This window comes from Ascaphus truei, chromosome 1 (assembly GCF_040206685.1).
Source record: "Ascaphus truei isolate aAscTru1 chromosome 1, aAscTru1.hap1, whole genome shotgun sequence".
Taxonomy (NCBI): Eukaryota; Metazoa; Chordata; class Amphibia; order Anura; family Ascaphidae; genus Ascaphus; species Ascaphus truei.
Genome location: NC_134483.1, coordinates 91807098 through 91828792, shown reverse-complemented (window position 1 = coordinate 91828792; position 21695 = coordinate 91807098). Strand labels below are relative to the sequence as shown.

The 21695-nt window shown below is 47.9% G+C and overlaps 1 long non-coding RNA gene across 1 annotated transcript in view; it reads left to right on the top strand.

The window, feature by feature from the left end:
• LOC142469267 (uncharacterized) overlaps positions 1 to 13156 on the top strand; it is a 35403-nt gene extending 22247 nt beyond the window's left edge. Inside the window, exon 4 of the long non-coding RNA XR_012789009.1 lies at positions 12701 to 13156. This is a non-coding gene — a long non-coding RNA (uncharacterized LOC142469267). The remainder of the gene's footprint in view (positions 1 to 12700) is intronic.
• Positions 13157 to 21695: the final 8539 nt, after the last annotated feature.

Genomic DNA, 21695 nt, shown 5'->3' with positions numbered 1-21695 from the left:
AGAGAAAAGAAATGGTACGAACAGGGGAGAGAGTAAAGTTATGACCAAGCAATTATCTACAGCAGTAAATAAAGCTCTGTTCGTATGGATAAAGTTCCTGGCGCCCTTCATTGCATCTTCAACGCCCGGCCTGCATTAATCCAGCACCCTGACAAGGTAACAAAAACTGAGCACAGACATGTAAATCTACATTTTATTGTAAACTCTTGAGGAGCCGGACAAGGAGGGTTACATATTTTTCTAAAATATGTTTCAGATAGCTATGTCCCAATGTTTAATAAAGTACATTTTTCAGATTAATCACATTACCTCTGTTTTTTTTTTTGCCACTTTCAACTATAAATAAGGACAATTAATTCATCTATTGCCAAAGAGATCTGCACCATTTTTTTGAAGTAATGTAACTAAAGACCTTCTAGCACAAAAGAGGCAAAACAATTAGCCAATGACAAGCTTTCGCCATTTTTTTTATTGCTTTTATTTTCCCATTTTAAAGCCAGACCCCTGACAAAGTTTACAAGATCTGGCATGTCCCAAGAAGGAAATAAAAAGAAAAAAAAAAAGCACACTGGAGTTACAAAATAAATATACTGTATCTAGTGAACCACGTTTCCCTAGAGAGAGCCGGGGAAAGGAATCAGATAACATAACGTGTATTCTAGATCATCACAACAGGAAATCCATCACAAAAGCTCTGTCAATAACAGCTATTAATAGGAGGAACGTTGTAGAGACATACAGGGTGCACAATACAAATATTCAGACACAATAGGCATGGGTAGCTAACTCCAGTCCTCGAGCTACCAACAGGTCAGGTTTTCAGGCTATCCCTGCTCCAGCACAGGTGACTTGACTGAGCCACTGATTGAGCCACCTGTGCTGAAGCAGGGATATCCCGGAAACCTGACCTTTGGTAGCTTTTGAGGACTGGAGTTGGCCACCCTTGCAATAGGCTATAAAAGAAAGACGGGAAGCCCTTAAACACAGCTGCAATCATTTCCTAAGCAGCACTGATTAACCTCATTTCCTTGGGATGTTTTATCATTACTAAGATATGATTCTGTAAAATCAAATCAAAACCCTGCATTTGTTTTTCCAACAATAGTTATACAGTAGCAACACAATAAGCTGATTTCTTTTTTTTTTTTTTTTACTTCCTTTTAATTATTCATCTGCTTATGGGGAATTGAAGAACAGAGAAAATGCTAAAAAGCTACAAAAATAAGGGGAGGAAGTTGGAAAAAAAACAGGCAATTTCCCATTGAACTACATGATTCCCATCAAAAGCTCATAACGTGTCTCCATAGCAACCTGATTTGGATGCACCAGAGGCATAGTGAGGTTATTATGTCTGAGACTCTGCAGTAACCGGGGAAATTGCATACAGGAGGCTCCCAAGAAGAGTGCTTGTGTGTCAAGATAGAACATGTGTGAGAATAAAGGCCGAAAATGCACATGGAGAGAATGGGAAGCACAGCAATAAGCAATTTTAGTATGTATGTATGTATGTATGTATGTATGTATGTATGTATGTATGTATATATATATATGCCGTTTCATGTCTTTGAATAACAACCAAACAGAAAGCCAACTGGATCTCCAGATAGAGAAACAAAAAATAGACAAAGCAACGGAGGGGTAAATATCACAGAATGTATTGATAAAATCACATGTAGTTTCTGTAACTTACAATTCATAAAATATCAGTGATCTCCAAACAATAGATCAAGTTCACACAGGTCCGTAGATGGTACTGTATGCAGCAGGGACCAGGTGCACCGGGTCGCTGGACCAAAAAACGTGAATCTGGACTTGCAAGAGTGTCTGGGCATGATGAGGTATAATATACTTTGATAATACCTTAACATGTTTCATACGTACAAGTGCTTCATCAAGTGAATAAGATCGGGGGTCCTGGGGCACCCGATATCTGCTGTATATTATCTACGGATTACGCGGACTTCATGTGTTGCTTGGAGCTTCCTGATGAATTTGATGAATTGGAAATTCCAGAAGCTACATGTGATTTTATCAATAGTGTGTGTGTGTTACATCTTTAAAAATACAAATCAACCATGGAAACATGTTATAAAGAATTAAGGACAGACAAGAGACTAGGAAACCCTGTAATGCCTTTGATACTGATGTTTTATTAATTGTATGTAATAGAAGCTACATGTGATTTTATACATATATTCTGTGATATTAACCCCCTGTGCTCTTTATGATATATATATCCTTCCTCGATATATCCTTCACGATCCTTCCGACTTTTTGGGTTTTAAGCAGGAGGTGTCAGAAAAGTTATACATATATATGGAACGTTATAGTTATGAATAAGGGGGTCTTTATTTACATTGCATAGTAATACAGCTTCTTCTCCAGATGCATTACTGTGCCCTGCCCATCCCATATGCCTGCTTCAGTGCTGGGGTGGCAGGTTTTGATCCCTTTAAGTGTGCCACACTCATTATTCCCTCGGACTATTCACCACAGGAATGAGTCAAAGGACTGCAAGTTACTGCTTGTCCATGCTAGTCCCAGGGCTAATATTTTGGGTAACCCCCCGGGGACACAGGCCTAACACCGGGGCGCCTGTACGGCTCTGCTCATCTCCTTCTATGGAGCCTTTTTCCAAATGGCACTTCCCTATCTGTAAAACAAAGAAGGAAATGCCTACCCTGTGCTACTTATTTACATTTTCCATATACGGTTGAGACCCCTCCACTGTCTCTCCTCCAGGGATCTGAGGGGGGAGTTCTTCTCTGCTCCTATTTATAACCTCTCTCCCACTCCCTGTATATAGGTAGAAAAGGTGTGGAGCTTATCTCTGCTGAGTCACCCTAGACCAGTGACCCATCCAGCCTATTCCAGAAGCAGGGTGTGGCCAGGCCCCTCCTTGGTCACTTTGCAACATACTATCTGAGGGGACAGATGTTCAATATCTAACTCCTTCAAACCCTTTAACCCCTTACACTCATATGGTAATCCCAAAAGGGGGTTACATACATACGTACATACATACATACATACATATTGTGTGTGTGTGCAAAAGCTACTCCTACCAAAAATTCAAATCAACCATGGAAACAAGTTAAGAAGGATAAAGGACAGATACCCTATAATGTAAATGTATTAAGATGGAACAATTTACCCCAAAGCATGGTGCAAGAATTTTGATCTGTGTCAACATATGACTTCCAGCACCCTATGTATGAAGCTTATTAATTTTGCTTCTTACATTTGGTGCAGATCTCTTAGGAGCAGAGGTTAATGTCACCTCGTAAAGTACTGGCAACCAGTCCTCAAAACACTCACTGCTTCAAGTGGAGCATACTGTATTTGGAGCAAATAATTTTGATATATTGATATAAAGTCTTGTAGAATTAAAATGGCGCAATATGTGCATATTTTTGGAGTGGTTGTATGTATGTACAGTATGTTTGTCTTGATACAGTGTTGTGACACTTGATACAAATCCTCCATTGTTCAGTGAAACTGTGCTGCCTGATTTTGTCATAATTAGGGGTGTACCGAGTACCCGGATTTACCCGGTACTCGGCGTTACCTGGCACATTTCCAGCTACCCGGACATTACCCGAACCCGGCAACTGAGAAGTGGGCCCGGCGTCAGGTAATGTCAGAGAAGCTGAAAATCTAATTACTTACCTTTCAGCCGGCGTGGGGCAGCAGGATTCTATAGCGGAGGAGGAGCGGAGGTGCGGCGGGCGGGAGTGGAGGTGGAGCGGAAGTGCGGCGGGCAGGAGCGGAGGTGGGGCGGGAATGAGCGGATGTGAGGCGGGCGGGAGCGGAGGTGCGGCGGGCGTGAACGGAGGTGGGGCGGGTGCAGAGGTTGAACAGAGGTGGAGCAGAGGTGGAGCGGAGGTGGAGTGGAAGAGGAGCGGAGGTGGGGCGAGCGGATGTGCGGAGGTGGAGCGGCGGTGGGGCAGGCGGGCAGGCGTGGTGGTGGAGCGGTGGTGCGGACGGGCAGGAGCGGAGGTGCGGAGGTGGAGCAGCGGTGGGGCGAGCGGGCAGGAGCGGTGGTGGGGCGAGCGGGCAGGAGCAGAGGTGCGGAGATGCAGGGGAGGAGGAGCGGTGGTGTGGGTGGGCAGGAGCGGAGGTGGAGCGGCGGTGGGGCGGGCGGGTTTGGAGCGGAGGTGCAGAGATGGGGCAAGGTGGAGCGGAGGTGGAGCGGGCAGGAGCGGAGGTGGAGCGGTGGGGCAGGAGCAGAGGTGGGGCGGGGGCTCACTGTTGGGGTGGGTGTCCAATAGGAACGCTCAATCTCCTGATCCGGTCACTTGGTTCCCCGGCGGCTCACACACACACGCTGCTTACCTGCTGCGGTGTTCTGTAAGGGATTCCTGCTGTCCCACGCCAGCTGAAGACACCTCCGATGCTGCCACCACCACAGGACCTCTGATACTTGTCCTAGATGTCAAACCAGGTAGCCGGGTACCCAGCCGGGTAGGACCATTGATTTTGGCCGAGTACCCCTTACTCGGTTTTTTTTTTTTAATCGCTACCCGGTACAACACTGGTCATAATACATTGTACTAATGAGTGGCAACAGCATTTTTCAGAATGTGAGGTACTATACAGTGAACAATAAATTAAGAGCAGAGTGTGAGGCTAAGGCTACCAAATAAAACAATACTGACTTGAATGGCAGTTGACGCAGGATCGAGTTCCAATGCCACTTACTGTATCTGAGATTTGGGAATTTTCCTGCAAGTTTTTGACTTATTGGGCTTTAAAAATAAATCAACTTTCCAACTTACCTGAGCTACTGTAGCCTCCTCTACAGGCACCTCAGGGGCTAACAATATATTTAGCAGGACCCTCCCTTATCCATCTTAACCCTTTGAGTGCCAACAGCATTCAAGTGCACGTGATCACTTGGTGTAGTGGTCAAGTGGTTATGGGCAGTGCCCCCCCTAGGACGAGAACAGAAGCGAAGGATACTCCACTTCCATTCTGATCAGAATGCAATCTCATCCTGGAAAATGAACTTTTGTCATATGATGTACTCTGTGTCATTGAGCCCCTAGAGTGCTGGCCCGCCATGATGTTCGGGGTATTTCCTGGTGCACTCAAAGGGTTAAAGGACTCTGGAAAAGGGGATGTAACCAACCTGGGCTATAATGTAAATAGCAGGTCCAACTAGGTTGTGATAGGAGGAATCACAAGGGGCAGAAAGCAAGATTTGAGCAATCGATCTAAACCAGGTGTGGCCAACACCGGTCCTCAAGAGTTACCAACAAGTCAGGTTTACTGGATATCCCTGCTTCAGCACAGGTGGCTCAATCAGTGGCTCAGTAACAGATTTAAGAGCCTTTGAGGACTGGAGTTGACTACCCCTGATCTAAGTACCACAGCTTATGTAATGTACAGGGAGGAGAGGGAGCCACTAGTCTGCATACAAGACCACTGCTATTTGCCCAACATGCAGTCAGTGGCCCAAGTCACAAGGGAAACTGGTACATTCACCTACTCAGGAGTGGTTTATTCACCTACTCAGGAGTGGTTTATTCACCTACTCAGGAGTGGTTTATTCACCTACTCAGGAGTGGTTTATTCACTTACTCAGGAGTGATTTATTCACCTACTCAGGAGTGGTTTATTCATCTACTCAGGAGTGATTTATTCACCTACTCAGGAGTGGTTTATTCACCTACTCAGGAGTGGTTTATTCACCTACTCAGGAGTGGTTTATTCACTTACTCAGGAGTGGTTGATGATTGATCCTTATTATCAATTTTCATAATACAATCATTTTATCTATTTGTCTTTATTTAAAGATGTATATTTCGTGGACTGACAGTCATGAAAAATATTGTGGGATGGTGGTTAGCACTCATATTTAAGGCTACATTTAGAAGCACCTCTATCCCACATTGGAAGAGGAGGATAAGGGCATATTTCCATGTGAAAAATGTTGGATGGTGTGAAAATAAAATGCTAAATACCTTTTAAAATTCCTCCAAACACTAAAGGAAAAATCCCTGCTTTAAATTCAATTTTCTACTGATAAAACTACATGTGGTTGTTACAAGTATATTGAGATACTCATCATCATTATACAATGCACCATCCATGTTCAGCAATGTTCCTTTAAGAGACAGAAGAAAGAAAAACTTAGTGGGGTAGAAAAAGAAAGTGATCATTTATAAGGGAAATCAAAGACACAATTAATACTAGTTGAAAGTAAAGTCACAGAGAACAGATGAAGGGGAGGGTTGTTTGGATACTGCCCATTAACCTTTATCAAACACTATCTGCCATTCATACAGCACTGCTAACTACAAACCTTTAGTGAATAACCCAAAGAATGACAGAGATACTGACATTTAAAAGCCACATGAGAGTGATGAAGGGCTAAACCTAGTATTTAAGATTCACTTTTACAATAATAATGTCCCTATTTTTATTTTCATGATCTTCTTTGACGTGCATTTTAATTATTGCTTGTAATCAAAACATAAATAGCTCTATATAAAACATGCTCACAGTTTGCAGAGTTGTGTAATAGATTCAGCATCATTGTAGGGCCTGTCTCAGTTAGATAGACATCGAGCGCCTGAAACATTATTTCAGAGACTGAAAGCAGCCAAAATAAGGACATTGGAAGGGGAATATGAGCCAAGTGTGCAGTCCCACTCCTTCCACAACTGTATATTATTACAACGTTTTGTGGTTATTTCCTATCTGCGATGTTTATAAAGGTGCCTGGGGAATAAATTAGTTTTCTTTTAATGCAAGCTGTAAAAAAAAGATACTTTGGATAGCTATGGCATACATTTTTATGCCTGAATACTCTTGTGATTGAATAAGAGGGCTAATAAAAAAAATTAGTACTTTAAAGGAAAAACCTCCAATCTTATGCATCAAAACAGGTTAATATTTAAACTCCAGAGTGGACATTACCGACTTTCCTCTCATATTTCAGTCTTATTAACAGACGGAACAAACGAGAAAAAGGCCCAGTGCTACATCTAACTTGACATATTATATAGTTAAATACTTATGAATGAATGTCTTTATTTATATAGCGCCATTAATGTACACAGCGCTTCACAGCAGTAATAGTTACAATCATATAAATAATAAGCCTATTAATCTATCTAAGATAAAAACTTATCTGTATCTCTTCTCATAAGTAAGGGTCATTTAGTTCAATTCTTTGGCCAAAGTATTTTAAACTTACAACCCCGCCACAGTATGGCCCATCTGTAGGTCCTAACCCTGCTGCACCTACAAAAAGCTCTCCTAACCTCTCTAATGGAGGGAGGACTGTCTAAATCCTAGTAGCACTCTTTTTGACACAATATATAGGATGTGGTGGATTTGGATTCTGAGTTTACGGGGGCTGTGTGTGTTTATTTACAAACGGGCCATACCCACAGATATACTGTTTTCCGCTCTAGTTCCATTAGTCAATCTTTCTTTGGTCCAACACTTTGAAAACAAAGTACAATGCATTCTAATATCTTAATCGTTGAATTCATTAAACTTGTATTACTTTTCCATTGAAAACAATGAAGCTTAGATACCAGTGTCCAATGAAGCACTCCAGTACCTTGGGTAGAGCTTGGCCAAAATGTGAATTTAAAAGGGCCAGTCTCCTATTCCTTGAAAAAGCGCCACATTGGGCGTGAAACGTGCGGGAGGAGGAGTTGTGTTCTACCTTTGTTCGTTTTTTATGTAGTTTAATAAAAGGATTTTAACTTTCAATAGGTGGTGAGTTTCCACTTATTTTTCTCCTGGAGCGGCAGTCACATCGATCTTTTTTGCTTGCAGTCTCTATGTTACTCTGTTTATGTTTACAGTCATGCTTTTCTTTGATATGGTACAACATTTTTATCATGGATACTGTAAAGAGATAAAGAGCAGACTTTATTTAGAATAATTTAGTATTTTTTTTTTGCTTTTCACATATAAAATAAATGTTGCTTCCCATAAATTTGGCAGAATCTGTACTGGACCAAACTTGTTGAAATGAATATTTATTATATATTACATACATGTCATGTTGAGAGATAGGAGGAAGGCATATTCAAAAGCTGTGTTCTCATGATTGTGTTGTGATTGCATGTATCTACGTATCATTTTATTTATATATCGCCAACAATATACAGTACGCAGTATTTTTCAAACTTACAATAAAAAGTCAATAAAAATACAAACAATAGAGCAATATGCAAATGACAACATAAGGCAAAGGGAGACCTGCCCCGAAAAGCATTCAATCTAAGTGGTATGTTGGGAGCCTTACAGACACAATAGCAGTATAAGTGCATGATTAAAAATGCCGTCAGGGAGGTCAAGGTGCCTCATACATTCGTAGCAAAGGCGCAGAAAATGGAAAGAGATGCTTCTTTTAGGAGGGGAATTTTTAGCTGGGCTTTGAATGTGGATGTTGACGCTGCTTGATGAATATTGAGTGGCAGAGTGTTCTATAGGTCGGGAGAGATAAGTGACAAAGGTTTAAGATGGGCAGGGTTGTAGAGGTAAAATGTGCAAAGATGAGACAACCTTGAGTTGAGCATAAGAGACGAGTTTGGGTGTAACGAGAGATCAGAGTTGTGATGTATGGAGGTGCAGAGCAGTGTAGAGCCATAAAAGAGAGGAGGCGAATTTTGCAGTTTATACGTGAATTAATAGGAAATCTACAAAGTGAGTAGATTGCCTGACTACATCTTAATAAAAATCATGCTTTACTTAAATAATAAAATGTTAGTGCTTTACTTTTCTTCTTTTTAAGCTTCACATACAGTAAGAAGACTGATCTTGAGTAATCTTTTAGAGGACAACTTTTAAGCATAGATAAGCATGAAATGGGATGCTTCACATCACAATGAAAGGCCAGAGAATTCCCAATGCTAAGAAAGGGGAAAATATGTGTCCAAAATGCCAAATTTGATGTATGTAAATATATGCACCACACGGTGAATATATTTACATACATCAAATGTTGCATTTTGGACACATATTTTCCCCTTTCTTAGCATTGGGAATTCTCTGGCCTTTCAATATCTCTTCCTATTGACTTTGCATCATGTAATGCCTCAAACAATGGACCCCTTTTTTTGTGATGACTTATTTTACCATCATTGCTTCCATAATTAAAATATTTTGGGGGGCTCCAAACTTTCTCCAACTCTTTTTACACTAGACTGTAAGCCAGGCCTGCACAACTTGTAAAGCGAGAAGGGCCGAACTGCTCCAAGGAAAAAAAAATTGGGCCGCACGGGTAAAATCATCATCATCATCATCATCATCATCATTCTCATATATCTCCTCCAGCACCTCTCATCATCATCCTCATATCTCCCCCAGAACCCCTCAGTATCAACCTTTGCGATACTCCCCATCTATCTCTCATACCCCCATCTCCCCCTCACCCACACACATAATACTCCCTCTCCACATCAAACACACAATACCCCCCTGCACACCACACACACTTCCCCACCCCCTGCACCTCACATCCTTCTCCCCCCCTGCACCTCACACCACTCTCCCCCTGCACCTCACACCACTCTCCCCCCCTGCACCTCACACCACTCTCCCCCCCTGCACCTCACACCACTCTCCCCCCCTGCACCTCACACCACTCTCCCCCCCTGCACCTCACACCACTCTCCCCACACTGCACCTCACACCACTCCCCCCCCTGCACCTCACACCACTCCCCCCCCTGCACCTCACACCACTCTCCCCCCTGCACCTCACACCACTCTCCCCCCCCCTGCACCTCACACCACTCTCACCCCCCTGCACCTCACACCACTCTCCCCCCTGCACCTCACACCACTCTCCCCCCCCTGCACCTCACACCACTCTCCCCCCCCCTGCACCTCACACCACTCTCCCCCCTGCACCTCACACCACTCTCCCCCCTGCACCTCACACCACTCTCCACCCCCCTGCACCTCACACCACTCTCCCCCCCTGCACCTCACACCACTCCCCCCCTGCACCTCACACCACTCTCCCCCCCCTGCACCTCACACCAATCTCCCCCCCCTGCACCTCACACCACTCTCCCCCCCTGCACCTCACACCACTCTCCCCCCTGCACCTCACACCACTCTCCCCCCCTGCACCTAACACCACTCTCCCCCCTGCACCTCACACCACTCTCCCCCCCTGCACCTCACACCACTCCCCCCCCCTGCACCTCACACCACTCTCCCCCCCTGCACCCCCCCCCACTCTCTCCCCCCCTGCACCTCACACCACTCTCCCCCCCCTGCACCTCACACCACTCTCCCCCCCCCTGCACCTCACACCTCTCCCCCCCTGCACCTCACACCTCTCCCCCCTGCACCTCACACCACTCTCCCCACACTGCACCTCACACCACTCCCCCCCTGCATCTCACACCACTCTCCCCCCCTGCACCTCACACCACTCTCCCCCCCTGCACCTCACACCACTCTCCCCCCCCTGCACCTCACACCACTCTCCCCCCCTACACCTCACACCACTCTCCCCCCCTGCACCTCACACCACTCTCCCCCCCTGCACCTCACACCACTCTCCCCCCCTGCACCTCACACCACTCTCCCCCCCTGCACCTCACACCACTCTCCCCCCCTGCACCTCACACCACTCTCCCCCCCTGCACCTCACACCACTCTCCCCCCTGCACCTCACACCACTCCCCCCCTGCACCTCACACCACTCTCCCCCCCTGCACCTCACACCACTCTCCCCCCCCTGCACCTCACACCACTCTCCCCCCCTGCACCTCACATCACTCTCCCCCCCTGCACCTCACACCACTCTCCCCCCCCTGCACCTCACACCACTCTTCCCCCCTGCACTGCACCTCACACCACTCTCCCCCCCCTGCACCTCACACCACTCTCCCCCCCCCCTGCACCTCACACCACTCTCCCCCCCTGCACCTCACACCACTCCCCCCCCCTGCACCTCACACCACTCCCCCCCCCTGCAACTCACACCACTCTCCCCCCCTGCACCTCACACCACTCTCCCCCCCTGCACCTCACACCACTCTCCCCCCCCTGCACCTCACACCACGCTCCCCCCTGCACCTCACACCACTCTCCCCCCCTGCACCTCACACCACTCTCCCCCCCTGCACCTCACACCACTCTCCCCCCCTGCACCTCACACCACTCTCCCCCCCTGCACCTCACACCACTCTCCCCCCCCTGCACCTCACACCACTCTCCCCCCCTGCACCTCACACCACTCTCCCCCCCTGCACCTCACATCACTCTCCCCCCCTGCACCTCACATCACTCTCCCCCCCTGCACCTCACACCACTCTCCCCCCTGCACCTCACACCACTCTCCCCCCCTGCACCTCACACCACTCTCCCCCCCTGCACCTCACATCACTCTCTCCCCCTGCACCTCACACCACTCTCTCCCCCTGCACCTCACATCACTCTCTCCCCTTGCACCTCACATCACTCTCCCCCCTGCACCTCACATCACTCTCCCCCCCTCCCTCGGGGAGGGAGCAAGGAGCGGGAGCGGTCCCGGTGCGCATCACCGCCATTTTTTTTTTCAAAGTTTTTTTTTTTTTCAAAGTTTTTTTTTTTTTCAAAGTTATTATTTTTTTTTTTAAATCTCATCGAGGGCCGCACAGAGAGGCCTCACACCACTCCCCCCCTGCACCTCACACCACTCTCCCCCCCTGCACCTCACACCACTCTCCCCCCCCTGCACCTCACACCACTCTCCCCCCCTGCACCTCACATCACTCTCCCCCCCTGCACCTCACACCACTCTCCCCCCCCTGCACCTCACACCACTCTTCCCCCCTGCACTGCACCTCACACCACTCTCCCCCCCTGCACCTCACACCACTCTCCCCCCCCCTGCACCTCACACCACTCTCCCCCCCTGCACCTCACACCACTCTCCCCCCCCTGCACCTCACATCACTCTCTCCCCCTGCACCTCACATCACTCTCTCCCCTTGCACCTCACATCACTCTCCCCCCTGCACCTCACATCACTCTCCCCCCCTCCCTGGGGGAGGGAGCAAGGAGCGGGAGCGGTCCCGGCGCGCATCACCGCCATATTTTTTTTCAAAGTTTTTTTTTTTTTCAAAGTTTTTTTTTTTTTCAAAGTTTTTTTTTTTTTTCAAAGTTATTATTTTTTTTTTTAAATCTCATCGAGGGCCGCACAGAGAGGCCAGGCGGGCCGCATGAACAGGGCCCTCACCACCGCTTTGTATCTGTTTGTGCATGTTTGTCCTCACCTATATTTAACTGTGTATGTTTTTTTAATATACATAACACTTTACCCCCCATTGTACCGCGCTGCGGAATATGTTGGCACTTCACAAATAAATGATAATAATAATAATAACTCTTTGATTCAGTTCCACATAAGACCAAAGCGAACTAAAATTGGTGATATGAATAAAGATTTAAATCTTGGCGATGATCAGCTTTAAAAAAAGATAAAATAATCAGTCAAGTAGAAATATTTTTTGAAAGTGGAAGATGGGTTCATAGTTATTGGACAGCGGTTATTACAAAGTGCAGGAGTTAAGCAGGGCTCGGATTTGTCCCTCGCAACTCTCCCATCCCTAATTTGTATTGAAACTGATAAAGAAGCTATTGTTGACAGCAAATATCACATGTGGTATATTTACTTTTTATCCATTCAGTTCTGAAGTGGCAAATATTGATTTCTATTTTTTTATGTTTAGACAATACAGTTTGCAAGTCCTATGTATTTGTAAACCATGAACCCGCTGAGTATTCTCCAAGGAAAAGAGCGACAGAACTGCAAGAAACCTGATATCCACTATGAAATGAGAGAATATTGGAGAATCTGATCTTCCAGCGGGCAACGTTTGAGCACAAATAAGCATGAAATGTGATGCTTGACCCCACCGTGAAAGGCCAAAACAGTGAAACAGTGGTGAAGAGGATGTGATTAAATAAATATTAAGCCTGACAAGTGAATAATGTGGGATAGGGTAGAGGAGGGGAGTAGAATGAAGAGATATTTCTTCCATATACCAAAGAGTAAATGAAAGAGAATATAACGAGAACGTTACATCTAAATAAAATAGGGGTATCAGCTTTACACATATAATGCAGCACAATGCACTGGGCTTCTGTTTGACAATAGTATGTACTAGATAGACACAATTACATTGGAAAGGAATTAATTTAAAATAATTGCATATGCTGCAATACTCCTCACATTTTTGTTCTTGTCTTTGTTACCACTCCAGGGCAATGTACTGTACTGCTGCGGCCGAGTTTATTCGAGCATTTGCCCGTTCTCGGCCGCAGCAGTTACCTGGCGCGCGCCGGAGGGTGCCGGGCGCGCGCCGAAGCAGCGGAAAGGCCCGCCGATCGCGGCTTTCCCCTCTCCTCTCCGGGTCCGCCGGGTCCCCCGGAACCCCCTGCCACCGTCCCCCACATCGCGGGACACCAGGGCTCCCTCGGGGAGCCCTGGACGCGCGTGCAGGGGGCGCAGGCACCCGATGACGCGTGACCGCGCATCGGTGACGCGCGGCACGCCGAGGGGAAGCCACTTGCAAGCCGGGAAATCTCCCGGCTTGCGGAACTGGCCACACTTCAATAAAGTGTGTCGCCAGTGTATGATAAAGCTTGTGTTTAATCTTTCCTCATTCCCGCTCTCACCCTGACACTTCACTGTTTACATCCTGCTCGCCATTTCCAAACTTTCCCCAACCACCAATTTCTCCCTCTTTCCATTGTACATGTTCATCTCTATTGTCCATCACCTGACTCTTTTTTCCTCTCACATCCCCTATTCTCTATACTTTGCACACCATTCTTTATTTATAGACTGTCTTCACCTATCTCTCCTCAGACCACTTTTTCTGTCCCCTGCAGAATATTTTCCTTCTCTCTCATGTCTCTATAGTCCCTGAAGCCTGCCTGCTATTGCCTCTGCTTCTGTACCTCCTGCACTTCATTTTAAATCATGCTAAAATGGGATATAATTGTAACGGGTTTTCTGGACTAGCCTGACCCACCCAATCTCATATTGGCCCCTGTGGTCTAACCAGTCCCCATTACAGTGTGATGTCTGGTGGTGCACCTGTTGGCAACAGGAGTCCTGAGTCTCCCGCATGATGGTGTGTGGGGATTTGCCAACCCAGACAGGCAGCTGAGGTAGTGTGCTTGAGTCCTACCTAGATCCAGTGCAGCGCCTCCACCTCATCAGGATCCCAGCTTGAGCTTGTGGATGGTCCTGGTGAGGAACTCCTCTGTGGTGCTTCTCTCTGTGCAATTACTCCACACTTACACACGAGAGTATACAGTATTTCAACAGGGTCATCTTTATTAGTACGGTGGGCCAGCTGCCCTCCACAATGGGTGAATTTAGCCCTCCATTGTTCACCGTACTTCCCTTTGAAAGGTATAGTCCTCCTAATGTAGGGATTCCCTATCCCCGCAGGGATATCTCCCTGTGACCAGGTCCCTGGTCACAGTTCCAAACACTGTCCTTCCAACAGCTTCTTAACTCCTTTATAACTCAGCAAACACACTCTCTCTCTAACTTTTGATCAGTGCTGTGCCTTATGTATCCTCTGGGGGCTGCCACAACTCTGACATCACTAACCATGGAGTCAGAGCCTGTGACCACTCCCATCCATACATAGGGCACCTCACCAGGGTGTGAGGGCAAACCTCCATGATTACTGCTGGCATGCCCATAACTTACCAGGCCATACTGTCAGCAGGAGAGATCACTGCAGCCATTTTACAGCATGGCTACATTCTCCCCCTGGTGAATCCCACCATCCCCGGCTGGGACCTAAATTTGAAATACCTTTCTTCAGGAAGCACTATAAAATGGAACATACACATTATTAGCATAACATCAGATCATGAAACAACTAATCACATTGCGCCAAGCACGCCCTGACCAGCAGCCACGAACCCGCGCAATGCTACCCAGTACCTCCTAATAATAGTGCCGGGGATCGGGTTTCTTAACCTCCCGACCCCCCATGTCCAGTACAGTCACGCTGTAACTGCGCGGCAAACCCCTTTCAGGCCGGTACATCACCTTGTGCTTATAAACACTTCGCCCGATGCTCCATACCCTTATGAGGTGTTCTATCCGTTCCTCCGCCTTACTACCAGTTATGGCACCCCCCTTATTGACCATGTACTCCTCTATGGTCTTCCTTAACCATTGGTCCCTGTTATCCTCAATCTCCTGCATGAGGGGTTCTGGGACGTACGGGTACTCCAAACCATGGGAGTATTTGTATTTTGCTGTAATGGCCCTTTCAGCCCTACTACACCTTGTTAAATTGGCGTTCCCTGCTCTCCCTGGTAATACCCAGGACAAGGGCTCATCTGGGTCCACAGGGTCTGTTAATATCTCAGGACCCATTGGTTCGATCTCGTTCCGGCCTATCAGGAACCACCTAAACTGCAACTCCTTCTTCCTCTCGGCGGGCGTGAACTCCCCCTTAGCCCACCAGTAATCCACCACATCGTCTTTTTCTAATAGGAACCGCGTGCGGTCCATCCACCCCACATATCCCTCAAATAAGGGCGCCCACCAACGGGTCTCCCTAGGCCTCTCGGGCCCAGACTCTAGAGAGTCTCCCTCATCAGTCCCCACCCCCAAGAGCATACCCCAGAGGTCCCTGCGGAACGGGGTCGGGACCACCGTTCGTGTTTTGGCATCTCCTCCGATTGTACATCAGCCTCTTCAGGCACCCATCGGGACTTTGACACTTGTCCCAATTGTCCTCCACCCCTTGAACCACCCTCAGAGGCAAAGCTGCCTAGTCTCTCCCCAGTCCGGTTCTCACCAACCGCCAAGCTGGACGAGGATCCCCGGGAACAGGTGACTGGGGCAGGGGCATTATCTAGGGCGTGGGGTTGGGCATAGGGGTATGCGGTTGGCAGCCGCGGGGTTCCGGCCCGCTCTCCTTTATCTGACTGTCCCGTACCACTGAGCGGTGATACCGCCGGCTGCGTCTCACCCTCCTCGGTCCGTCGCTGGCTCCTGGTCCTCCTAGTCGATCGGGAACCACTGCCCGATCGCCGATGCGTTGGTGTTCTCCTTCCGGTTGCTCCGCTGTCTCCGCCGGAAACGACGTCATCACCGGACGCGGAGGGGCCGCCATCTTGGGATGGACCCCCATTCGGGATCTCTTCCTCCACGAGGATATCCGGAAGTCCGCCTGCGCCCACGTGCGCCGTCCTGGCCTGGCACGGCCTTTCCTCCTCTAGCGTCGGCACCGGAGCCTGGCAAGAACAGGGACTATTCTTACCAGTCCGTATGGTGGGCGTGGATCGCCCATTGCCACTGGACCCACCGGTCCCGGGAACGGCTGGGCTCCGCCTCTCCGGTCTCCGCTCCACCGGCGACACTCGACTCCTCCCGCTGTCACTCCCGGTAAGTGGTCTTTTTACTCCATTTCCTCCGCAGGACACCGCCACCGGCCAGACCATGGTACTGGTTAGTTCTTTGGGTCCCTCGTCCGAGGAATCCACGTTAAGGGTACTTGGGGTCGCCGATCGTGGCGACCGCCTTCTCTTCTCCCGGTCAGTTGCCTGACCGATCGCTCCATGCTCGTCGGACCCAGCCGTATTAACCGGCTCCGATCCCCATTCTCCGGGATCCGCACTCTTGGTCCACAGTGCACCAGGGGACTCGGCGGAAGCCATATTCCCCGGGGGGTCAGTTGTCTGGATTGGCACAAATGTGGGCATAGGCCACAAGTATTGTGTGCCACACTGGGGACAGCGCGCCACTGTGCCCATGGTGCCGCCGGGCAGTCTGCATTGCAGGCAGAGGCCCACCACTGTCTCCGCGCCCGCTATGCGTATCACCAGCACCCCCCCTGGTACTGCATAGGGCTGAGTGGACACCATCTTGTTCACGTCTGGGGAGCAGGCCATTGTCTTGGTGGGAGCCACTTTCAACACTGGTCTGTCTTGGAAGCTGGTTCCGCGTGAGTGATCAACAGGGGTTGGATTGTCAGCCACTCCTTGGTTTAGCTCCTCCCTTGTCTGACACAATTGGAATCCGCCCCTGTAGTAGTGATTATGGGCGGGTCCCACAATGGGATAGGATGTCCTTCAATTGAGGCCGCACCTCTTTCAGTCCTAGAGGGCGCGGCCACAGCTTTCGCGCCCTTATCCCCCACTGGGTGGGGTCCTTCTTTTGGCGCCAATTCCAGCCGTTTTCTTGCAGCTGCCTTGCGTGCAAAGTACCCTTCCTTTCCGTACACAACACCAGCTGCAGGGACTACTTTTGTTAGCAGCGCTGTAGCTTCACCAGCGCTTTGCGCCGCTGGATTCATACCCACGGGGCATAGTTGGAAACCACTCCCCCTGGTTGAGATCAGGGGAGGGTCCCACAGGCTAATTGGTTGGCTCAGCACTGGGGCTGAGGGAGTCACTGTCCATAAAGGTGCGGCCGCAGCTTTCGCGCCATACCCCCCATGCGGGCGGGGCTCTCCTGTTGGCGCCGCTTCTGGCCAATTCCTTGCAATTTTTGCATCTGCAGAATTGTCTGCAATCGGCCCACGCGGTCTCCCAGGGAAGCGGGAGCCGCCATTTTGGGTCACACTGTCAGTCTGGTCGATGAATGAGGTAGCGTTCATCTGTTTGTATGCCGACTGACAGTCACTCTCACTGTGTTCTCCTCCGGTTATAGCAATGTCCTCAACACAGTCCTCTAGGGTAGCGCCCCGGTGTCCTAGACAAGACCAAAACGGTGCGGTCACCGCTCTCACTCCACTCCATAGCAGACTCGTGACGGTCATATCAGTAACCGCTTGCTCTTCAGCGGGGCGCACGCCAGGTGTACTCTCCCCATCAGCCTCCGGTCGCCAATTTGGACTATCCGCACCGCGCGGATCCTCCATTCTTGCGGTCGCCATTTCCTCGCTGTACTTAATAGTATTGTACATGGGGCTCCTCTCTGCGGGGCAGCCATCACACCGGCACAATAAAAATTTCCCTGATGCACCACCATGTGTACCTAATGTAGGCTGGACTCGTGTATGCACTACCTCAGGCTAGGCTCACTCTCTCAGTGTCTGCTGTATCTCATCTTTATTAGTACGGTGGGCCAGCTGCCCTCCACAATGGGTGAATTTAGCCCTCCATTGTTCACCGTACTTCCCTTTGAAAGGTATAGTCCTCCTAATGTAGGGATTCCCTATCCCCGCAGGGATATCTCCCTGTGACCAGGTCCCTGGTCACAGTTCCAAAGACTGTCCTTCCAACAGCTTCTTAACTCCTTTATAACTCAGCAAACACACTCTCTCTCTAACTTTTGATCAGTGCTGTGCCTTATGTATCCTCTGGGGGCTGCCACAACTCTGACATCACTAACCATGGAGTCAGAGCCTGTGACCACTCCCATCCATACATAGGGCACCTCACCAGGGTGTGAGGGCAAACCTCCATGATTACTGCTGGCATGCCCATAACTTACCAGGCCTTACTGTCAGCAGGAGAGATGACTGCAGCCATTTTACAGCATGGCTACATAATATATACACAAAACAGAAGAAACAGTGAGAGTTATTCATTAAAGGAGATAGTGCTGATTGGGGGCAATCGCATATAAACTCCCATTGATTTGAAAGCACTATTGCAGTTTAATGAATACCTCCAAATAAGAGTAATAATTTCTTTCTCTGTTGCATTAAATTTTCACCAACAGCCAGGATACTTTGATACAGTAAATATCCTTCATTTGGGGAGATATGTCAATGAAAATAATATTTTGCATCCATACATAGCACCATTTTCTGCTTCTTGTCCAAGAGTTTTAACACCACCTGTGACCTAGAACATTTTTGATGCTGGTAAAAAGTTAAATAAAACATTCGGAAAGGCACAGAAATGGTAATATGTATGTAATGGTTTCTTCCTAAGGCTGAGTCCATACTCCCTGCTTGCTAGCTGAGGCTCAGGGGAAGCGGGTGCTTTCCCTGGCCTTGCGGTTGCTTACCGCACGCGCTGTCAGCGGGCCGTCAGGGGGCGGGCCGGGGGCGGGCGCGTCACTGGCCGGGGGCGGGCCAGTGACGTCACGGGGCTGGTTCGCCCTTATTGGGCGAACCGCTCACGTGACAGGCCTGTCGCACCGGCAAGCGGGGGAATTTTAAATTCCCCTAAGACCTGCGCTTCCGCAAGTGCGCGGAAGCGCAGGTGAGCCCCTACTAAAGCCGCTCTAATTGCGGCTGTAGGGGCTCAGTGCTGAGCGGGAGCGCGCCTCAGCACGCTTCCGCCAGCAAGCAGTTAACATGGCCGAGGCCTTACTCTTCCCATTGATACTGTATAGAGCACAAGCTGATGTACATAGTTCACATTTGGAACAAAATACCATGATACATTGATACTAATGGGTGCAAGATATACATGCCATAAAAATTTGATTTGTATACCAATCAATGTGGGTTACGGCCTTTATTCAATATGCTTTCAAACTCCCCACTTTCCAATTAGCAGTTTTTATCATGATCCTGTGTATCACAGACCAAGTACTGCTGCGGCCAAGTTTATTCGAGCATTTGCCCGTTCTTGGCCGCAGCAGTAGCCTGGCGCGCGCCCGAGAGTGACGGGCGCGCGCCGAAGCAGCGGAAGAGCGCCCTCCGATCGGGGCGCTCTCCCTACCGCTGCCGGGTCCGCCGGGTCCCCCGGAACCCCCTGCCGCTGTCCCGCGATCGCGGGACACCAGGGCTCCCTCGGGGAGCCCCTGGACGCGCGTGCAGGGGGCGCACGCTCCCGAAGACGCGTGACCGCGCGTCATAGACGCGCGGCACGCCGAGGGGCGGCCGCTAGCAACCCGGGAAATCTCCCGGCTTGCGGATCTGGCCGCAGTGTGATTAAGTGTGTCGGTAGTGTATGGTTTTTCTCCCTCCAGCAGAAAAGAGAGGTACACGAGATTTTTACCAGGTAATGTTAGGACCTGCAGGTTGGTCATGCCTTGATGTTGGCTGCAGGCTTATAATGCTTTGGCCAAAGGGTTTAACTAAATGACCCTTACTCATGAGCAGATTAGCACTGAGGTATTGTACTATATGTTGTGTCACGTTATATGTTGTGCTGGGCCTTTCTGTTTTTTTTTTTATGCTTTCAAACTGCTTCCCTGTGCAAGAGAAGATTGTAGTCCCATTTATTAGAATGGAGCTGACCTGTTCTCTAGTTCTGGGAAGCAATCTCACAGCTTAGTGAATAAGGGTGTATATAACAAAGTAATATTGGATCGAATTTGATGTAAAGAGTGGGAGATACAGGTTAGTCAGATACACTCAGGGGTCTATTTATCAAAGTCTCCCAGTAGCTAAACTGGGGCAAAAAAATGCATTAGTTATATATGTATCCATTTATTGTTTGAAAATAATTAATTCTTTTGATAAATCTGGTGACATTTTCCCCACTTTTCAGCACATTTACACCTTTCACATGAAGACCAAACTTGTAAAAGCATTTTTTACAAAAATAAAGCGTTTAAAAAAAAAAAAATGATACATAGGAGAATAATTGTATATTTGAAACACCCCATAGAGACTAGCAGCATAATTATGGCTAATAAAACTTTGGTGAAAAATTGCACCAGATTTAACAAAGGAATAAATTAAATTGTTTTCAACAGCATTCCTCTGCTTTAATAAATCTGGTGCTATGTTTTGCTCCAGATCTGCATCAGGGAGACTGAAATACATAACTGCCATTGGGGAGTCATTTTCCAAAGCCCTTCTGCTGCAAAAACAGGCTGAAAACTAGGACACCGGAATCACCTACACCAGATATATTCAATGAACAAAAATCCTGTTGCAGTCAGTTGGAACCTCCTTATTTGATCCAGTTCTGATCTTTGATCCAATCTTGCCCCAGTTTTTCAGCTGGGAAACTTTGATAGATAGACCCCTTGGTGTTAATACATACACATGGCCAGATAATACAATTACTGGGCGCAGGCTTTTATTATCCTTCTTTATTCTGCATATCGTCTAAAAAGCCTTTCAAACAGTGTAACTGTTGGAAAGGTGCAATGATGCATTATATGTCTGTTCAGTAGTGGATGTTTAATTAATATCACACTCTCAGAAGGAGCAATGCAATCCGAGTCATCAAAATGAAGGCGCTTAGAATACCAGGAGCCCTACCTGAAGCAATATCAAAGGTTTACAACTCCTCACACCGTGCGTGTGAATACACTTCTGCAAGTGCCAGCCAGCTGCAAAAATAGCTTTGATCTCATTAACATTGAGTTGTAAAATGTTGTAAGGTTGGATGTTGATCGTGTAAATTGCAGGCTTTGAAAAAGCAGAACCCCTATGGAGTGGACCTCCCAAAACAGAAACAGATACTATCGGGAAGGTAAAAAAAACCCCCTATTATTCTGTTTAGCCTTGGAAAAAATACGCCATCAGGGGAACAATAAATGGGTCATCATTCCTCTATTTTAAAATGTTCCTGTCACATGATACACATATAAAAATCAGCCACGGGGGAAACCTGGTTATAATTCTTAAAAACACACATATGCCTACCATGGGCACAAATTATTTATATTTTGTTATTTTTTTTTTTTTCACATTTAATTTTCTTTATGAAATATAAAATCCAAGTAGCCATATTGGAAAATGGATGAATTAACCCTAACTATAGCGCTTAACCTATATAAAGTGTAAACTACACGTGAATTAAATAAACCTTGCAATTATGTGC